The sequence below is a fragment of the Alligator sinensis genome, unplaced genomic scaffold (genome assembly GCF_000455745.1).
Source record: "Alligator sinensis unplaced genomic scaffold, ASM45574v1 scaffold512_2, whole genome shotgun sequence".
Taxonomy (NCBI): Eukaryota; Metazoa; Chordata; order Crocodylia; family Alligatoridae; genus Alligator; species Alligator sinensis.
This window is the reverse complement of record NW_005842182.1, coordinates 876,416-892,370: the sequence shown is the minus strand read 5'-3', so window position 1 is coordinate 892,370 and position 15,955 is coordinate 876,416. Positions and strand designations below refer to the sequence as shown.

General features: G+C 45.9%; 1 protein-coding gene across 2 annotated transcripts in view; it reads right to left on the bottom strand.

Annotated features, from left to right (window-relative positions):
- The window catches only part of MFAP3L (microfibril associated protein 3 like), a 50,071-nt gene that overhangs the window by 25,882 nt on the left and 8,234 nt on the right, over positions 1 to 15,955 (bottom strand). The window contains exon 1 of one of the 2 annotated variants that reach the window (XM_025207127.1): positions 14,242 to 14,304. The exons of the other annotated variant lie outside the window; for it this stretch is intronic. The gene's annotated coding sequence lies outside the window, so the exon portion shown is untranslated. Of the gene's footprint in view, positions 1 to 14,241; positions 14,305 to 15,955 lie in introns of those variants that run through there. 2 annotated transcript variants of the gene reach the window in all.

Sequence of the window (15,955 nt, the reverse complement as noted above, 5' to 3'; positions counted from 1 at the left end):
AGCTATTCTGTATTAATGCAACAGTGCTAATTTATTAGTATGAAAACAACAATTAGATTATTATTATTAATATATCACTTCTGTTTAGATATGTCAAATTTAACCTGTTCTTAACATGACCAACATATTATCTAAACATACTTACCAAAAAACTTGTTATTCTGGCACTGTACATGCACCATAAACTGCAATACTGCTTATAATAATTCATGCCTACTGTAGAGGATAACAGTAATACTATTTCTATGATTCCTGGAATGTACAAGGTTAAGACAATTTAATGTATTCTTACTGAGCTTAAAATAAACAAAATTAAGCTTTTGGATAGTGGGAGAAATAATCAATTGATATTCTCAAACCACGCTGGAATGAAATGACAGTAGTCTCTGTTTTTATTTTTTTGCTTCAGGAAAATTTCCTGATGCTCTATGAATATATTCCAGGGTACAGAGAATAGGCAACTTTTGAAAAATTTTAAACAGTTATTTAAGACTTGGGATTTTGACAGCAAGTGTTTTCAAGCACTACAAATATCCCTAGAACAACTGAAAAAAAAGAGAGAAAATCCTTCTCTCTGTGCCTAAGCTTTGCTAGAGAAAAAGAAAGAATGGAAAAACAAAACGAAAGATCCCAGCTGAAACTGCCACATCTGCAATTTTAGCTTGATTCTGAAGTCCTCACCCAAGCCAAGTTTTCACTGAGTTCAAGAATCCTGAAATATCTTTCTTGCTCTTTCAGTTTCTCATGTCCCAACAGCTGGAGCAGTGTATACTAATGAATGCCATCTTTTTCATATATACATGGTGTCTCTGTTCACATGGAGACCCAGCAACTGTGAGCATTTTTATCATTGAACAGGGAATAGTATAAATAAAAAATCATTTTTGATGCTGGAAATAACTTTACATTTCCTCTTTGGTTCCTGCACAGACATGTATACAAGCTATTTGCTGAGGTTACAAGACCTTAAGCCTACAGTGGTTGGCTTTTTTGTATCATCATATTATCTTCTTTTCTGGGGGCCTGTACAATCCTGTCATCCATGGAAGCTGGTCCATGTATATGGAACATCTGTCTTTCTTTGAAGGTCCCTGGGTTGTCATGCTTGAAGTGTGGCTACCTTTAGTCCCTAGTCTAAACACTACTTCTTCTAGCCCAGAGAAGCAAATGATGAAAAACTGAAAGCAGCACCATTAACTTTCATGAAGGAATCCAGTGAGAAACTATATTATGTGAGGGGATTGTAGCATGCATCTCCAAGGGACATGACCACAAAAATTACACTGCAGTGTCAACTATCACTCGTGTGAAGGAGTCTCCCTAGAGCTTGTTGTACTTTATCTGGCATTTACATGTACTGTATCTACTTAGCACTGGGGGGAAACAGCCCCTGGTCTTGGAATTGAGTATGAGGTGGTGGGGAAACAAGCATCTACTGCTGCTTTGGCCCTGGCCCTGGCCCTGACCCTGACCCTGACCCAGGGCTGGGGCCAGAGCCACACCTGCTGCTTGCCTGCCCGACCTTTGCCCCTATGTTACTTTAAGGGAGAAGCTGCATCAGGGATGTCTCCAGGTGGGGAAAACAGCACATTATAGGCTAGTCATCATGCCAAAAAGAAGACCCATGTTGGTGGCTGGAGAGTCACCTGACAGGAAGGTGCAGGGCTTTGGAGGCACACAAGGCCAGTGCCTGGGAATAGGCAGGCAGTCTGGCCCAGCAGGCATCAGGGAGAGGAGCTCCTGTGCAGGACAGCTGCAGAGAGGGACTGATTGGCAAACAAGCTCTCCCTGAGAGATGCAAGTAGAGAGCTAAGAGGGACTTAGAGCTAAGAGGGAAATTATTGGCCTAATATAGGGATGTTTTTCTTTTTGTTATACAGCCAGTGGGGTTACATTTTGGTTCTAGTTTATACCAGAGGACTGGGTGTGGCTGGTAGGGGGCGGAAAGGAGCCACAGGGGTGCCAAAGGGGGACACTAGTTTTTGAGCACATGCAACCTGAGGCCAAGAAGGCCAGGGCCTGAGCCAAGAGTGGGCAATGGGGGCAGCCTAAGGCCAAGAGGGCCAGAGCCTGAGCTCAGAGGGGGGCAAGGCAGGTAGCCAGGGGCTGTTGAGAGGCTGAGATTGAAAAGTCAGGCCAGAGCCAGTGGGCCTAGGCTACCAGTCTATAGCCAGAGTAGGCTAAGGTTACGAAGGTCGAAGCCTATACAAGGGAGTAACTGGTAACCGAGTGACATCTGTGAGGGATGGGTGTGGCTGTAGGGGTAGGAGGTGGCCATGAATAGCCCTCAAGGCAACTGGTGCCCTGGGGCATGGACAAAGCCAGGAGGGCTTCACTTTGTGCTTGAGGAACAGGACTAAGATCAGCTGGGTCTAGGAGAGACCTGCTGGCCTAAGAATAGATAAGGGCTCACTCTGGGACCCTGGAGCAGCCCTCTCTTTACAATCAAATAATTCCATCAAGGCATGGCGGGAGAGAGGAGAGGGAGGGTACCCAAGGAACTGGAGTGGGGCAGCAGCTGCATGGCCACCAGGGGGCATCATGGCTGCCCTGGGGCTCGGTTCTGTTACACCCACCCCTACACGGCCTCTGCCCTCCTGCCTGCCCATCCCCACTGTGCAGCCTCGGGCCCCCCACCTGGCCCTCCCCACTTACACTTCTTCTGGCACTGGCAGGCTCCATCTCCACTCCAGCCTGGGGCATGGAGCATGGCCCCAGCCTGACCCAGTAGCAGCTATGCTGCTGACACTGCTCTTGAGCTGGGCTGGGAGCATGCTTCATGCTCCAGGCTGGAGCAGGGATGGAGCCTGCTGGCGCTGGAGCAAGGCTAATGGAAAGGGGACGGTGGGGGGAGGTACAGACAAGGGAGCAGGGGCTGCAGGAGGGAGGTGGGGGACAGAAAGCCAGAAGCTGTGGGGAGGGGACAGAGGCAGCAGAGGCAAGCTGCTTCACCACCCCTACCTCGGCCAGCTTCCCTCACTGCCTTGCCCCCTAATGCCTGCCTCCCTGCCACTGCTTTCCCTGCTGCAGGGCTGGTGGTGTGGGAGCAGCAAATTTAAGATGACCCTCCAATAATTAGATTCTATACATGGAAACATTTATAATTAAAAACATTTTTCCCCATGTATAGAATCTAATTACTGTGGGGGTGGGAGGGGGTTCTTTTAAATTCAGCCCCATCTTGGATTCAGGTAAGCAGGGTATTTGCTCTTACCTGTACAACACAGAAGAAAGGTTGGAAGGAACTATAAGACTTTGTGAATCTTATTATTGAAGTTAGGTAGTGTTGTGGATGTCCTAGAGCAGCGGTCAGCAACTTTTTTGCAGCACATGCACGTCTGGGTGGATTGCAGGGGAACGGCTTGAATTGCACTGCTCCAGACCCCTCCCCCGCTGTGCTCCTGGAGGTGCACACGTAGCCACAGCTGCCACTGCCATGGAGTCTGGCTAGAGCTCTGGAGCCCAGTGCAGCTGCTTGCAGCCTCCTGGGCAGGTATTGCTAGCCACGGAGCCTGGGCTACTTGCAGCTGGGCTCACAGCCTCCTGGCCACCTGCTGCAAGCATCCTCGGCTATGTGGCTGGTGGCAGCTGCCCAGAGTCCAGGCCAGCTGTGGCATGCTAAGTGAAATGGCCTCAGTGAGCCATGCTCTAGCACACGTGCAAGGGGCTGCCAACCTTTTTGGCAGACATGACACAAATTAGCCATGCACCCTCCCCAATTCCCTTTCTTGGCCTGATCTGTTGCCCAGTTTTCTGCTCCCAGCGCTGTGCTCCCTGCCAAATTTGCTGCTTTGTTTTTTGCTTCCTGCCATCTCCCTGATCTGTCATGTACTACACACGCCATGCCACTTTTGGCACCCATGTCACAGGTTGGCCACTCCTGCCTTGGAGGGTAGGATTAGGATTCAGAATAAACCTTGATAAACTGGAACAAGGCCCAAAATTAGTCAAATGCGATTGTCCATACTGAGTTTCAAAGACTTGCGCTTGGGACAGAATAAGTGCATGCACAAATACAGACTAGGAAATGACTGGCTAGGTTGATAGGCAGACAAGGTTCCTTGAGTGAATTTGATATCTTTTAGTAGACCAACCCAAATAGTTGGAGAATAGTTATTAAGCAAGCTTTCAGGTTCAAAAACCCTTCGTCAGGCAAAGGAAGCTTCAGCAGTTGGTGTGTGCTCTTCCTGGATGGAATGAAAAGTAAAGAAGCCAGGGGCTAGTATCCAAGAGGTTGATGAAATGGAGTTCTGTCTTTGATAGATTTCCGGTGTGTGTTCATTGTTGTTTAGTCTCTCCTACATATTTTCCATCTGCGCACCAGAACGGACGCACACCGGAAATCTATCAAAGACAGAAATACCCAATTACCGGTGGGGGCACATTTCTCACAGGAGGGCCACTCTCTCTCCAATCTCTCAGTCCTGATCCTCAAGGGAAATTTACACAACACTTCCCAGAGACGAGCCTATGAACTCCATTTCATCAACCTCCTGGATACTAGAGATCATGGACTAAACATAGACATTGGATTTTTGATACATTAAAATCTGCCTGGCAACTGACTCCCCAGCCCAGCCCAGCCGCTGGCTTCTTTACTTTTCATTCCATCCAGGAAGAGCTCACACCAACTGCTGAAGCTTCCTTAGCCTGACGAAGGGTTTTTGAACCCGAAAGCTTGCTTAATAACTATTCTCCAACTATTTGGGTTGGTCTAATAAAAGATATCAAATTCACTCAAGGCATCTTGTCTGCCTATGTCCTTAGACCAACACGGCTACAACCTAAAACCCTGGCTAGGTTGAAGCATTGCAAAAAAAGACCTGGAGGTTAGAGTGACTGTAAGTTGAATATGAACCAACTGTGTGGTCTCTTTGCAAAATAAAAACAGCAAATAGGATCCTGGGATGTTATTCTCTTGCAAGTCAAAGAAAATGATTCTTGTATCCAACTTTGGTGAGGCCTCATCTGGAGTACTGTGTCCATTTTTAGGCCTTACATGTCAAGAAAAGTATGAACAATGAAGGTGTTTTAGAGCCTGGTTCTTCTGTCTGCCGTGGTTTGATTGTTTAGCCGAGGCCATGTGGTACTGCACATTCAGCTCTTTTCTGTGCCTGGGAGATCCTGGGATAAAAAAAACCCAGACACAAAAAAGTGGAGTGGTGCACGCAGGGGCAGTGCACGCTGCCCAAAGCTGAAGCCTGGCCGGCTGGAACCAGACTCCAGCTGCTGCCAGGCTCTGAGCAGCAGGATTGCTACTAGTGCAGCCCCAAGAGACCCCCAGGACCTCAGGTAAGGTTGCTGGGGCCAGCCCTGAGCTGGCCCCAGCCTCCCTTACCCCACCTGGGGTAAGTTGCCATGCACCAGAGGGCTCGTGGCACAGGCATTGTCCAGGGACAAGAAGCAGCAGCACAAGGTGTGCCGTTGCTTCTTGGCCCTGGGGAGACAAACGTCCATGCTCATGTGGACGTGGCCTGTAAATCCTTTTTTGGTATTGTTGTTGACTGTTACTTCCTTGCTTTTCTCATGTGCACAGCTATAGCAGCACCACTAAAAAGAACAAATAGATTGGTAATGGAATTGCACTTACGTGTATTTTGCTGAGTGACAGGCTGACTGAACACAGAGGAAAAGAAGGATGCTGATGCAGAACTTGGCTTACCTTGCTGCTAGTATATTGGCTTATTTGTCCTGTTCTATGAAAGTGTAATCCTATTATTTAGTGCTACGAAGTTATCCAATTCAGTTGCAAACCCAAAGAAACAAACTCAATGTGCAGTGAATAAATGGTATCTCTACAGCTTAAGAAACTCTTAACAGCCCAGCGTTAATTTGCTTGACTAGTAGGCAACAATAAAGAAAAAAGAGGAAAGAGAAATTTAGCTTCAGCCCATTTATCCACAGCTCAAATCGCAACACCTGACTGGAAGTCAGCAGATCAGTGCAAAAAAAACAAAACCACACATACATATATATATTATTAATAGAAGGGCCTAAACACCCCCCCCCTATAATATATATATATATACACACACACATAAACTATAAGGCACAGTCTACAAATATAATCAGCAGTTCTTAGACTACCTGGGTGCCCTCCAGGGCAGGGGCCCCACTCCCAAGGTACCACTACAGGAAAGGAGGTGGGGGGAAAGAAAAAGGAGAGGAAGACCCCAAAGACTCCTAAACTACCCCACTATCACCCAGGAGCGGCCCACATAGTGCCCCTTTGCAACCCTCAGGGGGTCCCTCCCTTGTGGGGTCCCTCTCTCCAGGGTAAGTTACTACTCCACAGTCCCAGAGGGTTGCCTCTTGTTCTCCAGGTAAAGCTCTGTTTCCCGCCAGATTTTCCGGCCGCCTAACTCTGCTGCCGCTGTCCTGGCTTAGGGACATGTGCACCACTGTGTGTAGTGGGCGCTTCACCTTGTGCTAGGAGTTACAGGGCTGGACAGCCTTGTGCAGCACTGGGGATGGGTCTGTTCCCAGACCCTCTGGGCAGTGTCATCTGCACTGAGGTGCTGCCCCGTGTCAGCAGCTGTAGACCTGAGCCACCTCAAGCAGCTCCCAGGGTCTCTCACCCTCTGTGCAGCACCTCCTGCACCGAGCTCCCAGCCTCGCTCTGGGGGTTGAGGACCTGAGCTGCCCCAGGGGCTCCAAAGATCCTGCTCCGTGTACCGGTCTGTGCACCGTGTCTCTGGCTGCATGCCAAAGGTTGCAGACCCGAGCCGCCTCACGCAGCTCCCAGGGTCTGGATGCCGTGCACCGTGCTGTGCACCGAGAGCCTAACCGCTGGAGCTGTCCCCCACTCTCTGCTGATGGAAGTCTTAAGGGGCTATTCCTGGGCTACTGCTTCACCCTGCTGAGCAGCTCTCCTCAGCTTTCTAAGCCCCGCTCTTCTCTCTTCTCTGTCCCTGATGCATCTGCCCCTCATGCTGGGCACACAGCTCCTTTTATATGCTACAGGGCTCTGCCCTTGAAGTCTTCCAGACCCAAGTATTGCAGTCTTCAATCAGGTCCGGGGCAGCTCTTTTCCCCTTCCCCTCAGGAAAGGGGCATGATGTTATTTCTCTTGCTGCCTCGTTATTGGTGGATGGGCTCCACCAATTAAAACAGCAGGATCTCAAGCCTGGGACTCAACCCAAACTCTGAAAGGTAAGCCTGCTACACATACACATATATACACACACACATATACAAATATACATACATACATACATACATACATATATATATACACACACACATACACACCCACACACCCCCATATGTGTGTGTGTGTGTGTGTGTGTGTGTGTGTGTGTGTGTGTATTTCTGTTTACACCAATCCCCTTTTCTAGTTTCAGCCATGAGCAGTGGGGGAAAACATTATTTGCGGGGGCTGAGCCCCACCTGACCCCCATCCTCCCTTCCGCAGGGCTGTTGCGGGCCCGGCACATGCTGGTGCTGTATGTGGCGGTGGAGGAGCGGCTGCATGCCGAGCAACGCTGGGCACTGTGGAATGCAGCGCTGTGGGGCTGCTGCTGCCGTGAAAAGTTTGTGGGGGCTACGCACCGATAACCCCGGCCTTCCTCCCCCTACAGTTTCAGCAGAACATTTTTATATAATGGACAGCCATAAAAAGCAAATGGGTTTCAGTGGAGCAGAATGCAGATGCCAGGAATTTTCTGTTGTACAGAAAGTTAAAAGTCCACTGGGAATTTGTAGGCTCATGAGTGTGAACCACCAAAAGAGAAAGTCTGTCTAGACCAGGGGTCATCAAGTGGCACAGGCAGTGTCTGTGTGTAGCACACGGTAGCCTGGGGAGGGGACAGTCAGCACAGCAGAAGACAGGATAGGAAGCAGGAAGAGCAGCAGATGGGGAAAGGAGCACAGGCAGGGAGCAGAACCCAGAACAGCTGATTGGGCAGGGGAAGAGGGAGGATTGTAGTAGAGCTTGGGGAGGATGTGGGGCTAATTTGTGGCATGCCTGCCAAAAATGTCGGCCCTCACTGGGCTAGACCACTGCTGTCCAACTTTTGAGTGGCTGGGGGCTGCAGAGCCTCTGCCACACACTGCACAGGCCACACTATGGGGGCAGGCAGTGGGAGCTGGAGGAGGAAGGGAGAGCCCAGAGACTCTGGCAGCAGTGGCAGGAAGAGCAGTGGGGGAAGCAGTGCCCAGACCAGGAGCCTGGGGGCTCCAGTTTAACCCCACATGTGGGCTGTCAGTTGGACAACCCTGATCTAGACAGTAACAGTAACACAGTTCACTTACAACTGGCAGCAAATAACTGACTCTTTTTGATAAAGCAGTAGTCTCTCAAAAGGGACACAACAGTATCTTCTCACTCTATCTGAGAGATTTCATTACTTGGACCTTCACAATGTCTTTCCCCTCGGGCAGTGGCAGGATGATCTTACAGCAAAGACTAAATGCTTCCTTTTGAGCTTCTGGCATCTGGTTCTTTGACTAGCATCGTGGCTTGCAGCTTTCTCCTCTGTCCATACAGCTGCTTTCAACTGCCTTGGAATCCTTCTGAGCCTTCTCCTCTAGCGTCTCTGACATCAGTCGTGCCACCAGTCTGCTGCTCTCACCTTCACAAGAGAAGCACGCGATGTATCAGGGATAGTGCCCCAGCTGGTTGGACCGATGGTGCAACAGCCAAGCCACATGGCTGACCGAGTTTTTTTAGCCCTGTTGCACACCACTTGTGATAAGAACTCATGTGAGACTTGTTCTAGGGACTCCAAAAAAGAAGAGAAGGAACTGTGATATAATGCGGGTTTTATAATCAAGCCTTTAAAGCACCAAGGAAAAGCTAGGAATCACCATGGCAACTTCCCTATAGCATGCTTTTATACTTTTGAGTAGATGAATTCTTGAATAAGAAGATAATTAGTGAAAGTAACAATCTGATAGAAGTGGAATTAGAGCCTGGAAAGATCGGACTTGTACTTTAATTTATTTGCCTTTGCTTTACATGGCAAGGCCCTTTTCAAATGACCTGTTTGAAGATTTGGCAATAGACATAACTCCAGATCACCAAATACCGAAGTAGCCATGGGTGTGCACTGGAATACTGTATTTTGTGCAGACAGAAGGAATCTAAAGTGTATGCTTTTGATTCATAGTACTAATTAATTTCTTGTGTCCAGAAATTGAGTTCAGCTGTGGTTACCTCCATATAAATAAAATAATAAAGCAGAAGTAGAATGAGTTCAGAAGCTTACTAGGATAAAGGCTAGAAGATTATTTATCTTGAAGAAGAAAAGAGTAGTGAGGATATGATAAAAATAATACAGAAAAAGACGAGCACTTCTGTTGTACCTTTTCTCACAATACACAACAAGAGGACCTTCAGTGGCATAGAAGACAGCATATTTAAGCAGGTGGGAGAAAATAATGTTTTATGTAGCAGCATTAAAAATGGACCCACCTGAAGGAATAGAAAGGGCTGCCTTGCAGAGGGACAGAGCGCAAAGAGACGGAGTTTGTCCCAGGAGGTACACCGTTTGCCCCAAGGGTGAGTGAAACTGTTTTGGAGGTAGCCCTCTTGGAAGTGGAAAGGGTGATGTAACCCTAGCAGGGGCTAGTAAAAGCCCGGAAGAGTCCTGGCCTGGGATTGGCCGAGAGGCTTGGTTAAAAGAGAGGAGCAGTTTTCCCAGGGAGAACAAAGGAGAGAGAGGGGTGAGAGACAGGCTGGAGACCAGGAAAAGGATCTCCCCAGGGCCGTCCCTCTGAGAGCCCCTGGCAGCACCCTGCAGAAGTAGCAGCAGAGTGTGCTGCGCTGTGTCTGTTCTCCCTCCCTTCCCCTGGGAGCCCTGCCGGGGCAGGACGAGGGAGGAGCTGCCTGTGAGGAGACTCTGAGCCTGGGAAGACCCTCCTACAAGCCCCAGTGCGGCTGGGTGAGCACAGCAGGGGAGGGGATGCAGGGCCAGGGGGAGACTGCTGGAGACTGCCCTGTTTTTTCCCCTGTGAGTGAGAAGGCCCTGGGGAGGGGCAGGCTCAGGGTGCTGGAGGGAGCGCTAAGCTAGAGGGGCAGGGACTGCTCCAGCCACCAGAAGCCCCAGGGTAGGCAGGGCCTGCATTTGCTGGGTGCTGTGAGACTGTGCTGTTACAACCTACAGCCCAGACACTGGTCCCTGCTGAGCCAGGGAAGGGAGGGAAGGGGTCTGGGCAGGAGTCAGTTCTTGCAGGGACTGCAGGGGAGGAGCCACTGCCTGCTGCACAGAGACCCCTGGAGCTCGTGGGAGGGACGCCAGCACCAGGGACTGCCCACAGATCCTGTGCCAGGAACACAGATGCAGGCAACAATAGTATGCCCTGCCAGGGGCTGGGCACACCGGGTCTTACAAGTTACACTGTAAATAAGTTCTTGATGGTTTATTAGTTGGAGTGTCAATGTATTTATTTATTGGTTCCTTATTTATTGTGGCTGATTTGTATCCCTCCCCCTAGTGTAATGTGTATCCAAGAAGCATTAACCCTTAAGCCACCATCACCAAGTCATGCAGTGTAACATTTGTTCTATTGCATTGGCTATATGTTACCTTGTAAATAATTAAATTCTGTAAATAGTTTTAATGGTCTGCAAGGTTTTTTGATTGTAAGGGGTGCTCAGGGACCTTGCAGCAGCTACCCAGGGAGCTGGACGGGGCCACTGGCTACTGGGTACCCCAGGATCCCACTATTCAGGTGAAGGGGTGGGTAGTGTCGCGCCCAGGGTTACATTTATATAACACACTGTTAGCATGTGAAATTCATTGCCACGAGGCAATGTGAGGCCAGGAATGGGGCAGGATTCAAAGAGTAATTGGATATTTATGTGGATAATGAGACCTTTCTATTAAATTAGTAACAAGACACTTATAAGTGGACACACCTCTACCCTATGTTCGCATAGTCCTCTGAAGCAAAAAGTACTGTCCTTTGTCAAACATTATATTGTAGAATAAATAGCCTGCAATGTGTTCGTTAGTCTCAAATTCTTCACGTAAGAAAAGTATACAAAATAGTAGGGAGCTATAGCCTAATTTTGTCTGCTTTGAAGGCACCCTACTAAGCATGCAAAAACCTGTCAACCTGTTTTACAAGGTGGTAAGCAATGAATAAATAATGAAAGACCGGAAGATAGAGAATTCAGGAATAGACACTGGCTCTGAGGAGGACTCTGTTTTTCTGAGGAGTAACAGAAAAACTAACTGTGGCAAAAATCAAGTCTAGTTAATAATGAAACCATTCCAAAACGGTTCGTTACAGATCTATCCAATCCTGCGGAAACAGGGACTGGTTAGTTTTCTTTAACCTTTGTTTCAAGATTCAGCTGCATGACAATAAGTTACCATAATAAGACACCACGTATTAAGACACAAAATCTGATAGAAGTATATAGGGTTAAAAAAAGTGTGTGATATAGTATAATGTCATTCACTCAGTTTCAGGAGCACTTGATTTGAGCAGTAAATAAAGTTAAAAAGAAAATTCACCGCCACTAAAGAAAAATACTGCTTTGCAATTAGGTTTTTCATTTTAAGGCCAGCATGAAAAATCCCACGGCTACCACTCTTGTAATGCCCTGAACATGAAAGGCTTGTAAGGATATGAGCCCCAAGGAGACACTAAGTGGAATTGGGCAGTTTTGAGGTTTCCTTTCCCATTTGTAAAACTGAAGGAATTTGTAAATATATTTTTCCAGCGGACAGAGCAACTTAAGTAACTCAGCAAAAAATAAAACTTATGAAAAGGTGAATAAAAACAGAGCAATATTGTAGCTGCTGAGTTAAAACAGCAGCATTCTGATGGACATATTCTGTTAGTGTACTGGAGTTACAAGATACAGCAATATCTGCTGTGAAATCAGTAGCAAAGAACTTTCTAAGGTTAGAAATTGACATCCAGCTAGTTATCAGGTATGTAGTCTTTGTAGTGCTTTTACTATATAAGAGTATAAATACTATATACTGTATAGATAGCTCTGGTACATAAATCATCTGGCTTTATTAACAACTGCATTTGTTCAGAGGTTATGCAATCACCACTTCATAATTTGGTACACAAACAGCTGTATCATTTTATTAAATAGTTGCTTAACTCCTTACAAGTATACCCTTGGCTACAGCTTGTAGCACATCTGCTTCTTTGGTGCAGCAGTAAACAGATGGATCAGAGACTTTGGGTGGAAACAGATGTCGCCTTTCATTGCCTTTGTGCCACCACAAACATTATTGTGGCAGCACAGAGGTTAAGCAAACAGCTGTCCATGCCCCTTGCCACATCACAACACAAATTTGTGGCCACAAAGATGGTATTCATTTGTGCTGCTATTTAGCGCAGGAGATCCTGGGCAATGTAGAGCTACCTGCACTCTCCAGCTACTCTGGGCAGGTACTCAGGAGTCGAGGGGGGCTTATTCCTGTAGATCCTGGGAATTTCCATGAAGGATAAGGCCCCTGAAACCCTAGGGCTAGGGACAGAAATTACACATAAACCGGTATAAGTGATCAGAAACCGGTTCAAATCTGTAACACACCAGAAGTTCAGGGCACATAAACCACTTTCAAAATGGCCAAAATTGGTTTTAAATAAACCTGGATGGAGGTAGTAGCAGACTTAACTGATTTAAGTTAAATTGGTTTGTTGAACTTCTGTGCCAGATCCCCTCCAGATTCAAGTGAACTCACAGTCCTTCAGCATCCTAGGATGCTTTGCGCCTTCCTCCCAAATCCCCTCTCACAGGGTGGGCAGGCTAGCCTTGGTCCAAGCTGTCTGCTCCAGCAGAGCAGAGAGGGATGCTAGAGCACCCCCTGGCTTCTGACCTGGGCTATTGCAGGCATGTGACTGCATTTCTGGAATCAAAAGTGAATGTCTGTTCACTTGCTGTTCAATCTACACAGTTTAGACTAACCTGCAAAGATGGAATCAATTCAGCCTTGGACTTTTTGACTGTCCGTACTTAGCCTAGAAGTGCCTACCTGACTTTCCCTTCTTAGAGACACACCCCAGGGATGTGTCCCAGCACAGCTGACCAGCTTCATTTGCTGACATCTATTTCTACCCCTAACTTCCTTTTATTGCTGGTAGTAGTAACAGAGAGGAGGGATGTAGAACCTCTCCATCCTGTCCAAATACCATTTCTATGAGTTGTTTCATGCCAGGTGACTCTGTGTAATTCTCATTTTCTTAATGTCCTTTCTCCCTTTTATTTATATTTGTGACTGCAAAATCACACTTGGGTGGCTTGCAGGTGGCTGCAAAATCCTGCTAGTTCTATAAATAATGGAAGACACTTGGTGTATGAGTAAAAGACTATGCAAGAGAAAAAGGCAAAAGGCAATGCAGACACAGGCAAGTACATCATCTTCCCTTTCCCTATTCAATGACCTTTCTGGAAAGGTCATCTTTGCTTATGGTGTATCTGGTTAATTTTTCCTAGATGACGGGGAGAAAAAAAAAATCCTTTGCTTTTTATACTTTCTAAAAATAGTCTGTAGATACTATATGTTACACACATTTGAAGGGATCAAATTACAATTATAACCTAAGTTTAGTTTTAAAAGACTTTTTAGGACTCATAATTTAATACAGACTATCTGCTTGGTGTCATATGAAAAATTGGAAATGTTTAGTATTTTCAATGTACTCAATGTAGTATTAATTAAGAAACAGAATTTTAACAGAAGGACTCCTTTCAGTAACAGAAGCATAATGAATTTGTATATAACAACTCCCACCAGATTATTTGGTGACTTTAGGCAGCTACAGTGATTATATAAAAATTTGTAAGGATTAATTTGCAAGATGCAAGTTGTTACCAGCTGTTATTAAATCTCTTTGGATGTGTTTACGTGTGCAATTAATGCGACTGAATATACTTTGCTTCAATTTGCGCTGAAGCAAACTAATCCTAACGGAACCGTCCACACATGCATTTAAGTGCAGTAATTTACTGTACTGCCGGATACCACTTTTATCTGATGGGACTATTTGGCAGAGCAGCAAAGTAGTGTACTGTGCCCTAATTGCCACGCACATGTAGACGGTGATGTTATACTGCACAGCAAATTAGTCTGCTGTGCTGTAGAGTCTTGTGTAGATGTGTCCTTCTGTGCTTATTCGCCTCCAGGAGATGGTGTGAAGAGGTTAAGTACGGTCATTGTGATTATGACCACTTTAGAATTCTCAGAGGTGGTTTTCAAGGAGTAATTTAGCAGTCATTTAGGTGAGTTAATGATGGCAATTTAAAGTTTAAATTTCTTCACTTACTAGTAAAGAGCTTTTTGGTGATACTTTGTAGTCTCCTGTACCATGAGGCAACCCAAAGTAGATCTCTGCCTTGATGTGGAGACAAACTGAAGAGAAGTGGGGCCTGGTCCAGGGGTTGGGCTTCGTTTCCATGCCTCTACCACACTGGAGATCTAATCGTATTTAAATTTGAAAGATTGGATTTTCCAATTGTCTTTTCATTGTTTTAAGTTCTTTTTACCTTTCATGTTTTGCCCTTTTCACTGCTGTGATAATAACAATGCAACTCTTGCACAGTGCCGTGTGCAAAAATCAAGCCCCGCCCCCCCTTCCACCCCGTGTATAGTCGCCGATTTTCACCTTACATGATTTTCACCTTATGCGCCGACTTCAAAACCTAACCCCCGTGTAAGATGCGATTCTACTGTTACTTTCTTACTCTCTCACACAGCAGCCATGAGGCTGTAAGTGCTGTAGGTGAAACTAAAAAATAGGTTTATATTTTATAATAAAATTGTAATGAAAACTGTCGCATAATCATATCCAAACTATAATTAAACAACTGAATACAAACAAAGAGACTAAGGTTCTGACTTTCTTATGCCATAAGAGGACTTAGAGCAGGTCTACTCAAAATAAGCTTGAACCGGTTTAGCTATTTCAATGCATGATCTGATTTTCACAATAATACCGCCCAAAGCCATTTTACCTGAAATCTGTTTGTTAGATCTTGCCAATGGACAGAATTTATGCCATTAATACCATTTTAAGTATGCAGCTTTGAAACTATAGTTAAAGCAGTACAGCCTGTTAGTGTGGATGTATTTACACCATACCATATGCTATATACAGCTTATCTAGTCATATAACTTATCCTGTTACAGCATGGTATGCATCAGGAAAGCATTGCCAGTATGGCTATATGCTGACAACAGATGAGCAAAGTGTTTCTGGGAAGGTCAAAACTATATTGTCCTAGCTGCACTTCGTACTTGTATGGAAAATCATTTTTTGTGAACGAACCAACAGATACTGTTTTGCTGGTGCAACTGTGTCTACATTAAAGGCTTCTTCTAAGAACTAAGAACTATATTGGAGAAATGTAATTAGCAGTATTAGTCTGAAGTTGAGTAGAAGGCAGGGTAGATTTGCATCTCATAGGCTAACCAAAGCATGTGTGTGGTGGGGGCAGGGTATAATTGCATACACACATACTATATAAAATATAGAATGAACTCTTGTGAACTGAAGCTCACTTCATCAGTTTACAAAAGCTTGTGCTTCATATCCCTAACATACACATCCCTTCTACCAGAAGTCAGTGGTGTGGCCCTGACATATGGAATAAGCTATGCTAGTATAAAGCACATTATAACCACGTAATCTTGTGCTTTAATTATTTTTGTTAAAAAAAAACATAATATTCCTAACCAACATATGTAAATGGCTACAAAGCCTGTGTGTAAACCAAGCCTTAAGGCTTTTCTGCATCTGGAGTTGTTTTGAACAAGGAGTTAATTGGAAGCACTTATTCTAGAGTAAAACATGCACACATGGAATTATTTAGGAAGAGCTCCATATGCAGGCATGTCCTCTTTGACAGCAGCTACTTATATTCTGAAATACAGAGTGTCCACATACCACCCTTCACCAAATAAATAAGTCTGAAGTCACACGTTCTATTACCTTGGTACATGGTTGCAAGTCAACCAACACTCAGCCAAAACAAATGACT